The 18,583-nt window shown below is 43.4% G+C and overlaps 1 non-coding gene across 1 annotated transcript; it reads left to right on the forward strand.

The window, feature by feature from the left end:
- Positions 1-4,490: 4,490 nt before the first annotated feature.
- TRNAD-GUC (transfer RNA aspartic acid (anticodon GUC)) lies at positions 4,491-4,564 on the forward strand. The gene has a single exon. It is a non-coding gene; the product is annotated as a tRNA-Asp (tRNA).
- Positions 4,565-18,583: the final 14,019 nt, after the last annotated feature.

Consider the following 18,583-nt stretch of genomic DNA (forward strand, 5'->3'; position numbering starts at 1 on the left):
TCGGGAGAGGCCCCGCCCCTCCCCTCCCCCACCCCCACCCCCACCCCCACCCCTCCACTCCACCCCCATCCCCCCCCCCCACCCCCAACCTCCTATACCCCATCTTTACTGCCCCAGAGAGAGAGGCTCTTCAGGCCGCGCCCCTCTAGGAGTCCGTGCCAAAGCCTCCTGGAACCTAACTGTGACCCCAGGCTTTGAGGGACGACAGAGGTTGGCTAAGAGACACTTTTCTGTCCCGGACACAGGGCTACACACATTTTTCTCATAAACCGAGGTAAAATGCAAAGACAGATTCCCTTCAGCCTTTAAACATGCAGTCCACATGGACACATTTGGTTAGACCCACAACCTTCACTGTACACAAATACACATCGAAATGGACACACGATGGTCCGTAGACATACAACTTTTTAACATAAAAAGAGACATATAGCAATCCATAGACCCGTGTGTGTGTGTGTGTGTGTGTGTGTGTGTGTGTCTCACAGTCGTGTCCGGCTCTCTGTGACCCTTTGGACTGTAGCCCGCCAGGCTCCTTTATCCATGGGATTCTCCAGGCAAGAATACTGGAGTGGGTTGTCGTGCCCTTCTCCAGGGCATCTTCCGAACCCAGGAAAGGAACCAGCGTCTCCTGTGTCGCCTGCATTGCAGGCATATGCTTTATCCACTGAGCCATTGGGGAAGCCCCCGCAGAGACCCATACATATGCACAAACACATACAGGATCACAATTACCCTTAAGCACCAAACAAATACATAGACACAAAACCGACAGGCCCAGATGCACATATATCCTTCAAGGTGAAAAGAGAGACACATATATAGGCATGCAGCAGCCTATAGACCCACAACCACCACAGTTACTCAATCACCCTTAGACACACATCTCTACAACTCACAGACACCTTAACACCCACAAGAACACACCAGTAATGATGTGGCAGGCAGGCAGACAGGCAGACCTGAGCATACTTAAGGACCCAAAGGAGTATGAACGAACTCTGTCAAAAATGCAACTTAAGCAGATTAATGCTGATAGAACACAAACTAAAGGTACACAAGCACATTGGAGCCAAGCACCTGCAGAATCATGGGAATTAGATGAGAGAAGTGGGAGGCAATCAAATGGTCCCAGTCTTCCCACTTCCATGCTGTGTGGTTGGGTGAATCATATCCCCCATCTGATCTTGATTTCTTCATATATGAGTGGATGATCTCCAATGTTCCTCCCAAGCCCAACATGTGTAGGATAGAGAAGGGCAGGGGCTGCTGGTGTCAGGAAATTTAAATCTAGAGCTCTTCCTGGAGTGGTAAAACTGGGACTAGGTCCCAGTCCATTTGACTGCCTCCCACTTCTCTCATGTAATTCCCATGATTCTGAACATGCTTGGTTTCAAATGTGTCCATGTACCTTTAGTCTGTGTAATATCAGCATTAATTGCAGATTTCAGAAACATCTTAAAGGATGACCCAGTGGTCTTTGATCAGCTGCAAACTCCAGGAGATAGTGAAGGACAGGGAAGCCTGGTGTGCTGCAGTCCAAGGGGTGGCAAAGAGTCAGACACGACTTAGTGACTGAACTACAACAACAAAGAGGGAAGTAGCTGTGTGTCAGCCTTTGGGAATTGGGGTGGAGTAACCAGCCCTGCTTATCTCTAATTAGCAGCCATAAAGGAATTTTCAGCATCATGGAATAGTGACACCATAGTACTATTCTTCCTTGTGCTGGCTGGGGAGAAGCCCACAGACTGAGATCTCCTGTAAGCCCCTCCCGCAATAGGCCTCTTTTATTTTTTTTGGACCCTGCCTACTTTCCCTAAAGCCAGTGTGGTCCACATGACACTCTCTCAAAGCCAGGAGCAGCCCTCTTCTAGTGAAAGAATTGACAGAGATTCAGAGCCAGGGAAATAAAGGTGAGAGGCAAGGGCTGGGGCTGAGGCTCACTCACACTCTTCCCCTATCCCCTCCAGGCTCTTCCTACACAGTCCCAGTGGTATGAACTCCTCTTGTTTTACTTTCTTTCTAGTCAGGAGCTGTGGGGAAACTCACCTAACCAGAATAGGAGACTAGAATTGCTGCCGCCAGCTGCTTTCTTTCTCTCTCTCTCTCTCTCTCTCTCTCTCACACACACACACACACACACACACACACACACTCCTACCAAGTGTGCTGCCTGGAATGAACACTGGATTAAAAATTACAAACACAGTACTAGCCCTTCCTCCTCTGTGACTTACTAGTCATATAAACGGGCACATCACTCCACTTTTGTTTTCTTATTGGTAAAATTGGGCCAGAAGATATGTGCAAATGTGTCAGCTTTTGACCTAAACCCTTTAATGTCACCTAAGGGATAATTCTCAGAGAGTGGCCAAGTTAGGGTATTTTTCATTTCTGTGGATGTTAGTTTCCTATCCATAAAAATGAAAGGACTATCACAGTGGTTCTCAACAACTATCAAAATTACTTGGGAAGCTTTTTAAAAACATAGATACCCTTGTCCCACCCCAGACCTACTAATTAGGTGGCACAGATTGTAATAAACTTGAATATATCAACACCTTTGACTTCCCTTGGTGGCTCAGATGGCAAAGAATCCACCTGCAATGTGCAAGACCTGGGTTTGATCCCTGGGTTGGGAAGATCCCCTGGAGGAGGGCATGGCAACCCACTCCAGTATTCTTGCTTGGAGAATCCCCATGGACAGGGGAGCCTGGCAGGCTACAGTCCATGGGGTCGCAAAAAGTCAGACATGACTAAGCAACTAAGCACAGCAAATAGATAAAACATGAGGCCTAGAATTGCAATCCACAGGGCTGTATCAATGTCTGATTACTGAATAGGCAAGAATCAATTATATAAAGTGAAAGTGAAAGTGAAAGTGAAGTCGCTCAGTCGTGTCCAACTCTTTGCAACCCCATTGACTGTAGCCCAGCAGACTCCTCTGTCCATGGGATTTTCCAGGCAATAGTACTGGAGTGGATTGCCATTTCCTTCACCAGGGGATCTTCCCAACCCAGGGCTTGAACCCGGGTCTCCCGCATTATAGACAGATGCCTTACTGTTTGAGCCACCAGGGGAGTCATCAATTATATAGGTCGTCCACAAAGCAGGGGCATCTCCCCTCTGTGTTTATTTTGTTTGCCCTTCTACCACCCAGATCCTTTCTTGGTCCTTCTACACCTTGCCCCTGGAGGTTGACCTCTATGAACTGTATCACTAGGGTTCACTTGTGTTCTGGCTTCTGTGCTCAGCTAATAAGAGGCAGAGGCAGATCTGTGGTTGGAAGAGAACGTGGTTGAGGTCCCCCTCCACCCACCACTAGTCTGCTGAGTGAGACTGAATTTCCAATAGTGACTGTGCTCTTCCATGGCTACAACTCCAGGCTTCCACCCTGGACCCCTAGGGTTGGCAACAGCTTGCTGCTATTGCTAGTCTTCAACCCTGACTGATTTGTGGCTAGTTGTTGTCTCTGACTAGTTTCCTTAACCCTGCCTACATCTCTGCCATCTCATAAGTTATATTCTTGAATCAGCAACCTGATTGATAACAGTCATCAATGAAGCAGAGGCACTGCCCCCTTCCCCTAAGGAAGTTAGTTCAGTCGCTCAGTTCTGTCCGACTCTTTGCGACCCCATGAATCGCAGCACGCCAGGCCTCCCTGTCCATCACCAACTCCCAGAGTTCACCCAGACTCACGTCCATCGAGTCAGTGATGCCATCCAGCCATCTCATCCTCTGTCGTCCCCTTCTCCTCCTGCCCCCAATCCCTCCCAGCATCAGGGTCTTTTCCAATGAGTCAGCTCTTTGCATGAGGTGGACAAAGTACTGGAGTTTCAGCTTTAGCATCGTTCCTTCCAAAGAAATCCCAGGGCTGATCTCCTTCAGAATGGACTGGTTGGATCTCCTTGCAGGCCAAGGGACTCTCAAGAGTCTTCTCCAACACCACAGTTCAAAAGCATCAATTCTTTGGCACTCAGCCTTCTTCACAGTCCAACTCTCACATCCATACATGACCACTGGAAAACCATAGCCTTGACTAGACGGACCTTTGTTGACAAAGTAATGTCTCTGCTTTTGACTGTGCTATCTAGGTTGGTCATAACTTTCCTTCCAAGGAGTAAGCGTCTTTTAATTTCATGGCTGCAGTCACCATCTGCACTAAATTTCATTCCTATGAATAAGATTTCTCACGTGTTTCAAAAATGCAATTGTATGTACTGTGTAGTGTTTTTATGTTGATTACATAGTATAAGTGGCAGAAAATGGGATAGGGCTGCCTGAAATTAGACATCCCTTCCTCTCTGTACCCAAAACTACCTATTTCACACAACTTGGTAATTTTCTTTTTGTTTGCTTGTCTCCCCTATCAAAGTTTGAGCATGTTCATCCATTCATTCAACAAATGTTTGTTGTGCACCAAGTATGTCCTAGCCACTATGTTAGATGCTGGGTTTTAAAACCTTCTGTAAGATATAGGTTCTAGGAACTCCCTGGTGGTCCAATGGTTAGGACTCTGCACTGTCACTGCTGAGGGCCCAGGTTCAATCCCTGTTCCAGGAAATAAGATCTCACATGCCGGGCAGTGCAACCAAAAGAAAAATAAATATAGGTTCTGTCATGGAGTTCAGTTCAGGCAGGCAAGTAAACAATAATTAAAGGGGTGTGGCAATTTAAATAATTGAGGTATGAAGGTTGTGTCCGCCTCTTTGTGACACCATGGACTCTACCCTACCAGGCTCCTCTGTCCATGCGATTTTCCAGGCAATAGTACTGGAGTGGATTGCCATTTCCGTCTCCAGGGGATCTTCCCGACCCAGGGATCGAACCTGGGTCTCCTGCATTGTAGACAGACGCTTTACTGTCTGAGCCACCAGGGAAGTCCTGACATCAAAAAGACATCTAAAATAATCTTTTAGCATGCCTTGAGGAGTTAAGAAAGCTGACGCTAAATCTATAGAGATGAGCTGGTCTTCACTGATTAGACACCGATGTTCTAGGTGCCAACTAAAAATTATCACTTGCTTTCTACCTCTACAAGGCCACTAGCCACTGCAGTCTCTGACCTTTAACACACTGTGAAAGGAGATCAGGGAGGAAACCAGGAATGAGGCCCTCTGTGCTCTGGAAAAAACTGGCAGAACAGGCCTTCAGATAGTTAGATATTTTCAGGAGATTTTATGACCCTAATTTCCTGCATCTTCTCATATCTAGAAAAGCATTAAACTCATTAACAGAGGTATCTGCTCCTCATAACTAGCAGTAAATTTCTCATGACTAGCAGCAACCCTCTGCCCAATATATGCACGTATCCCCCTTCACTAAAATCATATATAATACTGTCCCCTGCCACACATCTTTGAAGCAGTTCTTCAGATCTGTCTCTAACACTGTCTCCCAGGCTATAGTCTTCATTTTCCCCAAATAAAACTTAACTCACAACTCTCATATTGTGCTTTTTTTTTTTTTGGTCAACATAGGACAGAGGGAATTGCATGTGTACGTAGAAGCACAAGAGACACACTGAATTCAGGGAAATACCTATCATCTTGGGGAGGGCTGGGGAGTAGAAAAGGTGAACCTGGAGAAGTAAGAAGGAGCCAGGTCAGAAAGGATCTGAATGTTCTGCCAGCCAGTTTGGACTTGACCTAACAAGTCTTGACCTTGACAAGAAGCCAGTTGTCTTCTATTCCTATGTCTTCTATTTCTATGATTGTTTTCTGTTCTCACACACCAGATACATGGAGGATACACAGAAATGGTGACTGATCATTAGTCTGGGCTTGCCTTTCTTCCTCTTTTGGGGCTTTTACCTCTTTCACCAGTAGCCTTCTCCATCTCTGATCATCATAGTTTTGTCCTGGGATATTTTCTACTCACTTGGTTTGCCCCACTTGGCATTGTAATGCAGCTCTAAACTGTTTCAGTTCAGTTCAGATCAGTCACTCAGTCATGTCCGACTCTTTGTGACCCCATGAACTGCAGCACGCCAGGCCTCCCTGTCCATCATCAACTCCCAGAGTCCATCCAAACCCATGTCCATTGAGTCAGTGATGCCATCCAACCGTTTTATCCTCTGTCGTCCCCTTCTCCTCCTGCCCTCAATCTTTCCCAGCATCAGGGTCTTTTCAAATGAGTCAGCTCTTCGCATCAGGTGGCCAAAGTATTGGAGTTTCAGCTTCAACATCAGTCCTTCCAATGAACACCCAGGACTGATCTCCTTTAGGATGGACTGGTTGGATTTCCTTGCAGTCCAAGGGACTCTCAAGAGTCTTCTCCAACACCACAGTTCAAAGCATCAATTCTTCGGTGCTTAGCTTTCTTTATAGTCCAACTCTCACATCCATACATGACCACTGGAAAAACCATAGCATTAACTAGACGGATCTTTGTTGGCAAAGTAATGTCTCTGCTTTTTAATATGCTATCTAGGTTGGTCCTAACTTTCCTCCCAAGGAGTAAGGGTCTTTTAATTTCATGGCTGCAGTCACCTTCTGCCTGTTTACCTGATTCCTCACCTACTGCTGGATCTCAGCTAATTTCTCCATGACTGTTTCAGATCCCCAGAACACTTCTAACCAACTCTCAAAGCCACCCAGCCCCATCCAATCCCTGCCCCACTTGGACATCTGGGGAGGAAAATCAGACAATGATGAATAAATATTAAGGAGGGTGTGATAAGTTTAGATGTTCCTATAGCAATGCAGGGGGAGTGTCTTGGCGCACTGTCAAAAGTGAGCTGAATGTGTTTGCCAAGTGGAGGCATTTGGGAGGACTCGGTTACAAATCTGGAGCTCAGAACACAAGGTGAAAAGACAGATAGAGACTTGGAAGCCAAAGCCATTCTGAAGACTATATGGAAGCAATTAGCCAGGGAGATCTTGAGGAAGGAGAGAAGGGGGACTAGACCAAGCCCTGAAGGTCATATTTCAGGATAAAGAAAAAAAAGAGGAGAACTGGGAAGGAGAAAAACACACAGGTCAACAGTCATGTCAAAGATGTTTCTGACACCTCCAATATACTCATAGGGGAAGAGACAGACACACCCAGAGAAGCGTATGTTCTCATAGATGATCTATGGTATTTGTGGTTTGGCTCCCTCCTTCCAGAACAGGTGACAGATGGTGGTTCTGCTTCCTTATTGGAGTAGTTCAGAAACTTTGAAGACAGAAGACAATGACACATCTTCATTCCTCACTGCGTGTTCCACTCTCTCAACTCCAGCCCAGGGCATTCCTGAAGGTCTCTCCTGCCTTGTCTGCTTACAGGAGTCAACCTAGGTGGACCAAATCCCACTGTAACCCATCCTCTGAAGACACTGGTTCCAGAATGCCTCTCTCCTGCTTGACTCCACCTGAACCGTGAGCCCTGGGGTAGCTGATATAGTCCATGATTCATGGTCTGCTCCTGGAGCCTCTAGGAAAAGGACAAAGATTTTTAGCAAAACTTACCTTTCCAGACCCTCCATTAGGACTAAATTTTAATGCTGTCTTGAGATAACTTGTGGGTCGGTATCCCTAAGGACATTCTGGGCTCTTTGTTTGCCTTCTGGGCTTGAGGCCAGACACATCTGGGTTCTTATCCTTCTTTCCTTTCCTTTGTCTATTGACAGGGACATCACTGACCTTAGACATAAGTGGATTTCTCTAACAGTGAAACTACCAAATCAAGGCTCTCCTGATGGGGTTCAATGCAGGGATGCCTAGGAGGGATACCTAACTTTGGAGAGATATGTGGGATGAGAGGACCACCAATACCCGAGAGTCTAGCATCCCAAACTCTGTAGAGTCCAAGTGTTTCAGTCACTCCTTGTGTTGAGGCCTTCCAAGTTCAGCTGTCTCACCGACAGCCTCAGTCCCTCCCCCCACCACCCAACATGCTCCCTCCATCCAGACCCTAAGCTTTCTGGCTTGCGCATTTGGGTGGCTCCTTCCGCTATTAAAAAGTAAGTTAGTATGAGGAAGTAGAAGCAAGAAAAGTGAAGTGGCTGGGGGTTAAGCAGGAGGATGGTTTTGAAACAAACAAAAACCTAAAAGATCCCACTCATCAAGCCTCAGGACACTGAATGAGTAGTTCTGTCCACAGCCTCGGCTCCCTTAGGCTAACTGTCCAGAGCAGACCCTCCAATCTCCTCCTCTCAAAGACTGCATCTTCCCAAACAGATGAACTCCTTTCACTGAACTCTGTGTCTAGTTACTTTGCTGAGACACAGTCATTAATTCATGAATCTGGTATTTATTAACCATTTACGATGGGCCAGGCTAGATCTGTGTCACAGATATGAACAAACAGACCTTTCCTGTCCTTGTGGCACTCACAGTCCAACAGGACAAGCTGATGCAATGACCACAACCTCAGCCTCCCATCTCCACTCCACGCCTCTTCCCTAGGTCTCCAAGACCAGAAAATTGAGCAGGGACAGCAAAGGCTGGCTGGACCTTCCCAGCGTTTCCTCCTAACTGGATGGGAAGTGGAGCAAATTTGTCTATGAGGCTATTGAAAAGAACCTCTTTTGACTGTGAAAGTAACATATTCATTATGAAAAACATGGAAAATATAGAAGAGTATAAATAATAAGAATCACCTATAATGTCACAGTCCAGAGATAATCCCAGCTGAATGTTTTGGTATATTTCCTTCCAATTGTTTGACATGCATATTTTAAGTTTTAAACTATAAATTCACTATAATTTAATGTTCCCATATTGCTGAATATGTAGATTTTTCCCTAATATAAATGATGCTGTAATGAATCACACAGTACTCCACACAAATCTTTACCCACATCTTTGATTATTTTCTTAGGAAAATTTCTTAGAAGTAAGATGATTAAGCCAAAGCAAAGTATTATATTTATGATTCATAAACATCTCTCCAGCATTTAGTAATGCCAAAATTACTCCCCAAACAAACCTTTTTCCTTTTTTGATGACTATGAAGCACAGTAGTTCAGCTGGGAAATAAGCATATAAATTCTTCACTTAAGCCTGATATAAAGATAACATTTCTGTTTAATTAATTTCCTAGAAGATCTACTTCCTGTATTAATAACAACGACAAAAAAATTTTTTTAATCAATAATAACAAATGTTTTTAGTGTTTGCTATATGCCAGACCCTGTATTGGATACTTTCTCTGTATATATATACAGGGGAAAAAAACAATAAATAAACTGAATTATATAATATTTTATATTTATTGTATATGTATATAAGTGCTTTTGAACTGTGGTGTCAGAGAAGACTCTTGAGAGTCCCTTGGACTGCAATGAGATCCAACCAGTCCAACCTAAAGGAAATCAGTCCTGAATATTCATCGGAAGGACTGATGCTGAAGCTGAAGCTCTGATACTTTTCACCACCTGATGCGAAGACCTGACTCATTGGAAAAGACCCTGATTCTGGGAAAGACTGAAGGCAGGAGGAGAAGGGGATGACAGGGGATGACATGGTTGGATGGCATCAGTGACTCGATGGACTTGAGTTTGAGCAAGCTCTGGGAGTTGGTGATGGACAGGGAAGCCTGGTTTGCTGCAGTTCATGGGGTCACAAAGAGTCGGACACGACTGAGTGACTGAACTGAACTGAACTAAGTTATTTATATTTATATTATATAATAATTCAGTTTATTTGTTTATTTATTGTTGGGTTTTTTTTTTTTTGGCTGCCGCACATAGTTTGTGGGATCTCAGTTCCCTGACCAGGGACTGAAACCATGCCCCTTGCAGTGCAAGCTCAGAGGCCTAACCAGTGGACTGCCAGAGAATTCCCTATATATTTTTTAATTCCTATAGTGTCTCTTTTATATAGGCACTATTATTGTCTCCATGAGTAACTTGAGGCTTGACTTAGGTCACGTACCAGGAAACAGAAATGATAAATCTCCCAGAATTCTTTAATTAACATTGGCCAGAAATTATATCTGAAGCCAGAGGCCACAAATTTTAATTTCCCATTTAATGAGGAATCTTGAAAAGAATAAGATGACTGTTGACACAGCTGCTTAGAGACAAAGTTTTCAGCTGGCCTTATATCTTGGATAGATAATTTAAAGACTAGAGAATATTTACATATCATTATCATAAAATTTATGTTAAATCTATGTTAACTTATAGCCTGTCATTATAAAGTTGAGCTTCTAAATTTGTTTGCTAAGAGGCAAAGAACTTCCCTGTAGTATGACAGGTTGGTTTTCATGGTTTCAAGAATTGCTGACTAAAAACATTTACCCCATAAATATTTTTTAAAGAAATTACTTTTATTAAGATGTTTTTTTGTATGAAACTGGGTTGTTTACTCAAGATGATAAACTGTGTTTTTCATAAGGTATTGTATTGATCTGTCATAATTAACTCCTTATGACTTCCTTAACTTAATTAAGTAAATTTACTGGTAAAGGTGACTGAACTGCCTTTGATATCTGTTCCCATGGTGCCTACATCAATTTGTTCTTTTATAGCTGTCATCTCAATTTATAATTATGGGTACAATTAAGTGAGACTATTTGATTAACTTTCCCCCTACCAGACTAGAAGTTTCCTAAGAGATGAGACCATGCCTGTTTCTGGTCATATCATATCACCAATGTTTAACACAGAGCCTGGCACATAGTAGCTGCTCAATAAATATTTGGCAAATGAATGAATGATTGTCTGATTAGACATGCCATATAGCCACTGAGGGAGAAGAGCTAAAAATGATGAAGAGGGAGAAATAGAAGGACTGGGTTTTGTGGCCACAGTATGAAAAGCCCACTGGTAACAAGTCACTTAAGGGGCTGAAAAAATGGAGGCAATTATACAGTAAAGCAGTTGCTCTCAAACTGTTTCTTAATGTTCTGTAAGTTGCCCTGAACATGGTTTTGTACCACTTAAAATAATCCTAGACTTGTTCTCAATTTTAATTTTCTCAACTTAAATTTTTATTTTCATGTTTTTTTTTAACTTTTTGATAACCACTATTCATTATCTATACAAAGACCTAGCATACTGTGGCATGTTAGATAACAAATAGTCGCTAAAAATTTAATGTATCAGTGCTCCATAAAGTTCGTGAATACCAATATGACAGCCTGTTTGAAAAAACAATCTGGGAAAGTGGGTTGCGGATGGCAGGATTTGTTTTTAGGTGGCAGGGGCTGGGAGACCCCACACTAAAGCTTCAAAGCACCTTAGAACTGTGTTGTGGGGGATGCCCAGATAGAATGTTGTCCCAGGAAGGCCTACATCTGACCAGAGAAGAGTCAGCTTTTTTGATGACCATCTTGTCCCACCAGCTTGGGTTAATCTTCTAGTTAATTACCTAGAAATACCTTTTTCCATCCTTTGACTTTGTAATTTTTTTGTAATTGACTTTGTAAATTCAGGACTTGGCATTTTTCCTACTATGTTTAGTCCTTATTGATTCTTGTCCACGGCAGCCTTGTGGGTGCAGATTCTGGCAGTAAGTTCCATAGGTTCTATCCATCCTCTTTGCTGCTGATGCTGCTGCTGCTGCTGCTGCTAAGTCGCTTCAGTTGTGTGTGACTCTGTGCGACCCCATAGACGGCAGCCCACCAGGCTCCTCTGTCCACAGGATTCTCCAGGCAAGAACACTGGAGTGGGTTGCCATTTCCTTCTCCAATGCATGAAAGTGAAAAGTGAAAGTGAAGTTGCTCAGTCGTGTCTGACTCTTAGTGACCCCATGGACTGTGGCCCACCAGGCTCCTCCGTCCATGGAATTCTCCAGGCAAGAGTACTGGAGTGGGTTGCCATTGCCTTCTCTGTCCTTAGCATTAATTACTCCTAAATTTTAATATACTGAAACTTGGCAGGAATTCTCCAAAATGTAAGTGAAAAATATTATGTTGAATGGCCAACTAATTTAGCTACTCTGGGTACATTTGGGAGTACATTTTGGGGAAGAAATATAAATAATTTTGTCTGATAATTAAACCAAAGCTCAGTTTTAGTTAAAAAAATTTTTTTATTTGTTGTTAAAGTAACTGGCTTATGATATCTTCACTTAACATTTCGTATATTCTATTACAACCTTTGTAAGCAAAACTACGGTATGTTAGCACTCTTGTTGAACTTTAGTTTTTCCCTTGTAAAATGGGGACAATAATCCCTACCCCACAAATATTCGGAGAAATTCACATGGAATAATGTGTGTTGAACACTTGGAAGAGAGTGTAATACATAGTAAGCTTCCCCAAAAAAGTACTTGTATTAGTTTTCTATTGCTGCAGAACATATTACATCTAAACTTAAACAACAGGCATTTCTTATCTCACGGATTCCGAGGGTCAGGAATGCAGAAGTAGCCAGCAGGGATGATTGGAATCAGTCTTGCATGAGGTTGCAGTCAAGCCTGGGGCTGCAGTTATCTCGGGGCTCAAATGGGGCTGAAGAATCCTCTACCAATGTCATTCACATGGTTGTTCACAAGCTTCAGTTCAGTTCAGATCAGTCACTCAGTCCTGTCCGACTCTTTGCAACCCCATGGACTGTGGCACACCAGGCTTCCCTGTCCATCACCAACTCCCAGAGCTTGCTCAAACTCATGTCCATCGAGTTGGTGATGCCATCCAACTATCTCATCCTCTGTAGTCCCCTTCTCTTCCTGCCTTCAATCTTTCCCAGAATCAGGGTTTTTTCCAATGAGTCAGTTCTAATCAGGTGGCCAAAGTATTGGAACCTCAGCTTCAGCATCAGTCCTTCTAATGAATGTTTAGGACTGATTTCCTTTAGGATTGACTGGTTTGATCTCCTTGCTGTCCAAAGGACTCTCAAGAGTCTTCTTTAGCACCACAGTTCAAAAGCATCAGTTTTTTGGTGCTCAGCCTTCCTTATGGTCCATCTCTCACATCCATAATATTCTAGGTTCCTCCTGTCAGTAGCATCAAAAACCCCAGTGGCAGTCTTTTGGACTCTGTGGGAGAGGGAGAGGGTGGGATGATTTGGGAGAATGGCATTGAAACATGTATAATATCATATATGAAACGAGTCGCCAGTCCAGGTTCGATGCACGATACTGGATGCTTGGGGCTGGTGCACTGGGACAACCCAGAGGGATGATACGGAGGAGGGTTCAGGATGGGGAACACGTGTATACCTGTGGCGGATTCATGTTGATATATGGCAAAACCAACACAATATTGTAAAGTTAAAAAAAAAACAAAACCCAGGGGTTGGGCTTCCCTGGTGGCTCAATGATAAAGAATCTGCCTGCCAATGCAGGAGACATGGGTTCGATCACTGATCCAGGAAAATTCCACATGCTGCAGATCAACTAAACCAGTGCACAATAAACTACTGAGAACATTTTGGAACCTGGGAGCCGAAATTACCAAGCCCACATGCCACAGCTACTGAAACCGGTTCACCCCAGAGCCTATGCTCCAAAACAAGAAAAGCCACGGCAATAAGAAGCGTGTGCACCACAGCTAGTGAGTAGCCTGGCTGTCTACAACTAGAGAAAAGCCGGCACAGCAATGGAGACCTAGGACAACCAAAAACAAATAAATAAATAAAATTATTTAAAAACAAGAAACAACCCTGTAGCTCACATGATCGCAAGCTCCTTGTGAAACCAGAAAAGTGATGACTCAGACTGTCTTAATTGAAATAAAGTACCCAGGTGAGGAGAGGCTCCAGGCCCTGCCCTGGGCTGGCCTCCCTCACCCCAGTTTGTATTAGTCTTCTTATCTTCTGGCTGCCCAAGAAGTGACCAATGGGCAGAGTCCCTCCACAGTAGCCTCTTGAGTATGGAGATTGTGGGCGCTTCTCAGGCTCACCCCAAGGTCGGCCAGGCATCCTAGGAGGCAGAGGTTTTCCATGTGTTCTGGACAGACCTTCCCAGCTTGCTGCTGCCTCTTGGCTCACGCGTTCCCCAGGGACTAGACCATTTTTCTTTTCCTATCTCGTCTTTGGACACATTGCCTTCTATCTCTTAGCCGGACTTTGACATTCTTTGTCCCTTCAGATTTCTTGTGTTATTGTTTAGTCACTAAGCCCTGTCTGACCATTTTTGCAACTTCCATGGACTAGTGCACCAGGCTTCTCTTCCCGGGTAAGAATAATGGAGTGGGTTGGCATTTCCTTCTCCAGGGTATCTCCCCAAATTTCTACTTTATTGGTAAAGTATTGGTAAAGGCTATACCAACATAAGGTTTAAAAAACGAACAAGTAAAACTGATACAGTGGGTAGTAAATTTCCTTCTCATCCCAGACCCCCTGCCCATCCCAGATCCCACTGTGGATGGTTTCTTGGATGTCCTTTCAGAAATGTTTTATGAATTTATAAATACATCTCATTCCCTCTCTGTTACATACAAACTGGAAAAAATCTGTATAATGGTGTGCACATTGCTTTGTTCACTTGGCAAAATACCTTGGATTTTTAAAACTTATCAACATATAGATCTACAGCATTCTTTAAATGATTCCATAGTATTACATTATCTGAATATGTTATCATTGATTAATCCTGTTCCTTTCCATGAATGTTTAGGCAGTTTGTTTGCCTTGGTTTTAGCTAATACAAAAATGAACATCTTCATATGTTTCCACCTACATGTGAAAGCAGATCTGTCTGATAGATCCCTAAAAGTTAAATCACTGGTTAAAGGCTACATGTCCTTAGTCACTCAAAGAGTAGTCGTGTCCTCCTCTTTGCGACCCCATGGACTGCAGCCCACTAAGCTCCTTGGTCCATGGATTCACCAGGCAAGAATACCGGAGTGGGTTACATGCCCTCCTCCAGGGGATCTTCCCAGCCCAGGGATTGAACCCAGGTCTCCAGCATTACAGGAGGATTTTTTACTGACTGAGCCACCAGGGAAGCCTATGAATTTTTAAAGGCATGTAAAGGTTACATGCATTTTTAAATTTTATATTAATCCAAAAACGATATGCTAGACTCCACTCACATACTATTTCCTCATCCCTTCATGAAACTGAGTTTTTAATCCTTCTGATATTTTTATTTTTGCCAATTTGAGAGTTGGAAAATACCTCACTTTATTTCAGGCTTATTCATTTAATTATGAATGGGATTGAGCTTCGGTTCATGTTTATTAGTCATGAATAAGCTGCTCTTTTTCTGTGAGCTGTGTGCTCTTTTGTGATTTGATTTAAAATTCTAGTCTTGATGGACAGCAGTCCCAAAGCCTTTTCCCAGGCCTGCTCTGCAGACACCCCCAGCTGCCCCAGCCCGTCCTACTCAGTCCTCTACTGCCGCCTAGCGACAGGGGTTGGCTTTACCACCCACCTCCACCGCTCTAATTGCCTATTCCTTACTGGGGCCAATGGCAACCCACTCCAGTGTTCTTGCCTGGAGAATCCGAGAGACCGGGAAGCCTGGTGGCTGCCTTCTATGGGGTCACACAGAGTCGGACACGACTGAAGTAACTTAGCAGCAGCCACAGCACTGGGGCCAGCTCCCTGTGCTGGAATAAGACTCTTGGTTCCTAGGTACCTCTTTAAGTACATTAAATTGCAAGGTCTCCATTTAATATGAATATCAGATAAATGACAAAGAACTTTTTAGCTGGTTCATACTTGTACTAAAAAATTACTCCTGGTTTATCTGAAATTAAAATATAACTAGATGTTGCATAATTTATCCTGCAATCCGATTCCAGAACTTTGAAAAATTTGAGTTCCCAGCCTCACCACGCCTTACCTCCCTTATTCTCAGACAGTTCTACTGTATCACATTCCACCCCAGGGGTTTTCAAGACGGTGGTTGCAGGTGATATGTGAATTACCGTGGCTCTGGATTTAGAATCCTAGCTCCAGCCCCTTACAAGATGTGAAATCTCATCAAAGTAACATCCGCTCTGGTGCCTCTCTTTCCTCATCAGAAGAATGTTTCCCTCATTGTGCTGTTTTGATGACTAATAACATTAAAGCTACAATTTGTTGGGCACTAAACACTTTACATGTGTTGATTTCTATTTTCCAGGCAAGAACACTGGAGTGGGTAGCCATTCCCTTCTCCAGGGGATCTTCCTGACGCAGGGATTGAACCCAAGTCTCCTGCATTGCAGGCAGAATCTTTACCATCTGAGCCACTACAGAAGCCCCCTATGATCATTATTAGAGTAAAAAAGACAGAAATTAGGGGACTTCTCTGGTGGTCCAGTTGCTAAGGTTTCCAGCTCCCAATGCATGGGGTCTGGATTGGATCCCTGGTCAGGGAATTAGATCTCACGAGTGGAAGCCAAGAGGTCACATGCTGCAGCTGAAATTTCCATATGCTGCAATGACAATTAAAGCTCCAGTATGGTGAAGTTAAGACATGGTACAGCCAAATAAACAAATACCTTTTGTTTCTGTTCAGTCTCTCAGTCATGTCCGTGACTCTTTGAGACCCCATGGACTGCGACACACCAGGCTTCCCTGTTCTTCATCATCTCCCAGAGCTAGATCAAACTCATGTCCATTGAGTTAGTGATGACATCCAACCATCTCATTCTCTGTAGTCCCCTTCTCCTACCTTCTATCTTTCCCAGAATCAGGGTCTTTTCCAATGAGTTGACTCTTCGCATCAGGTGGCCAAAGTATTGGAGTTTCAGCTTCACCATCAGTCCTTCCAATGAATATTCAGGACTGATTTCCTTTAGGATGGACTGGTTTTATCTCCTTGCAGTCCAAGGGACTTGCAAGAGTCTTGTCCACCATAACAGTGGAAAAGCATCAGTTCTTCAGTGCTTAACCTTCTTTATGGTTCAATTCTTGCATCTATACATGACTACTGAAAAAACCAAAGCTTTGACTATAAAGTAATGTCTCTGCTTTTAAATATACTGTCTAGGTTTGTCATAGCTTTTTTTCTAAGCAGCAAACGTCTTTTAATTTCATGGCTGCAGTCACCATCTGCAGTGATTTTGGAGCCCAAGAAAATACAGTTTGTCACTATTTCCTTTGTTTCCCCATCTATTTGCCATGAAGTGATGGGAACAAGTGCCATGATCTTAGTTTTCTGAATGTTGAGTTTTAAGCCAGCTTTTTGCACTCTCCTCTTTAATCTTTAAGAGGCTCTTTAGTTCCTCTTCACTTTCTGCCATAAGGGTGGCATCATCTGTGTATCTGAGGTTTGATATTTCTCCTGGCAATCTTGATTCCAGGTTGTGCTTCTTCCAACCCAGCGTTTCTCATGATGTACTCTGCATATAAGTTAAATAAGCAGGGTGACAATACACAGCCTTAACGTACTCCTTTCCTAATTTTGAACCAGTCTGTTGTTCCATGTCTGGTTCTAACTATTGCTTCTTGACCTGCATACCAGTTTCTCAAGAGGCAGGTAAGGTGGTCTGGTATTCCCATCTCTTTAAGAGTTTTCCAGTTTGTTATGCTCCACACAGTCAAAGGCTTTAGCACAGTCAATGAAGCAGATTTTTTTTGGAATTCTCTTGCTTTATCAATGATCGGATGGATGTTGGCAATTTGATATCTGGTTTCTCTGCCTTTTCTAAATCCAGCTTGAACATCTGGAAGTTCTCGGTTCATGTACAGTTGAAGCCTAGCTTGGAGAATTTTGAGCATTACTTTGCTAGCATGTGAAATGCGTGCAATTGTAGGGTAATTTGAACATTCTTCGGCATTGCCCTTCTTTGAGATTGGAATGAAAACTGACCTTTTCCAGTCCTGTAGCCACTGCTGAGTTTTCCAAATTTGCTGGCATATTGAGTGCAGCACTTTAATAGCATCATCTTTTAGGACTTGAAATACCTCAGCTGGAATCCCATCATCTCCACTAGCTTTGTTCATAGTGATGCTTCCTAAGGCCCACTTGACTTCCTCCTCCAGGATGTTTGGCTCTAGGTGAGTGATCACACCACCATGGTTATCCTAGTCATTAAGATCTTTTTTTGTATAGTTCTTCTGTGTATTCTTGCCACCTCCTCTTAATATCTTTTGCTTCTGTTAGGTCATACCATTTCTGTCCTTTAATGTGCCCATCTTTGCATGAAATGTTCCCTTGGTATCTCTGGTTTTCTTGAAGAGATCTCTAGTCGTTCCCATTCTATTGCTTTCCTCTATTTCTTTGCATTGTTCACTTAGGAAGGCTTTCATATCTCTCCTTGCTATTCTTTGGAACTCTGAATTCAGATGGCTATACCTTTCCTTTTCTCCTTTGCCTTTCACTTCTTTTCACAAGTACTTTTAAAAAGACAGAAATTATAAAGATACTATTTAGATGTTTAAAAGTTAAATACTAGGGAGGCATCCAGAAGGATAGAGTATGGTTGCTTGGCAGGGGAGGGTGCACTCTGAAGAGTATGGGGAGGAGTGGATAAAAAACTATTCTTACTAAAAATAATCTTAGTATTTAATATTTAATAATTTTACGATAAAATTTAAAACCAAATGCATGCAGGCATTGTACTCAGTTACATCCAATTCTCCGTGACCCCATGGACTATAGCCAGCCATGGGATCTTCTGTCTACGGGATTTCCCAGGCATGAATACTGGAGTGGGTCGCCATTTCCTTCTCCAGGGATCTTCCGACCCAGGGATCGAACTTGCGTCTCCTGCATCGCCAAGTGGATTCTTTACCACTGAACTGCCTAGGAAACCCTCTTTCCCTACTCTT

This window comes from Bos indicus, chromosome 29 (assembly GCF_029378745.1).
Source record: "Bos indicus isolate NIAB-ARS_2022 breed Sahiwal x Tharparkar chromosome 29, NIAB-ARS_B.indTharparkar_mat_pri_1.0, whole genome shotgun sequence".
Taxonomy (NCBI): Eukaryota; Metazoa; Chordata; class Mammalia; order Artiodactyla; family Bovidae; genus Bos; species Bos indicus.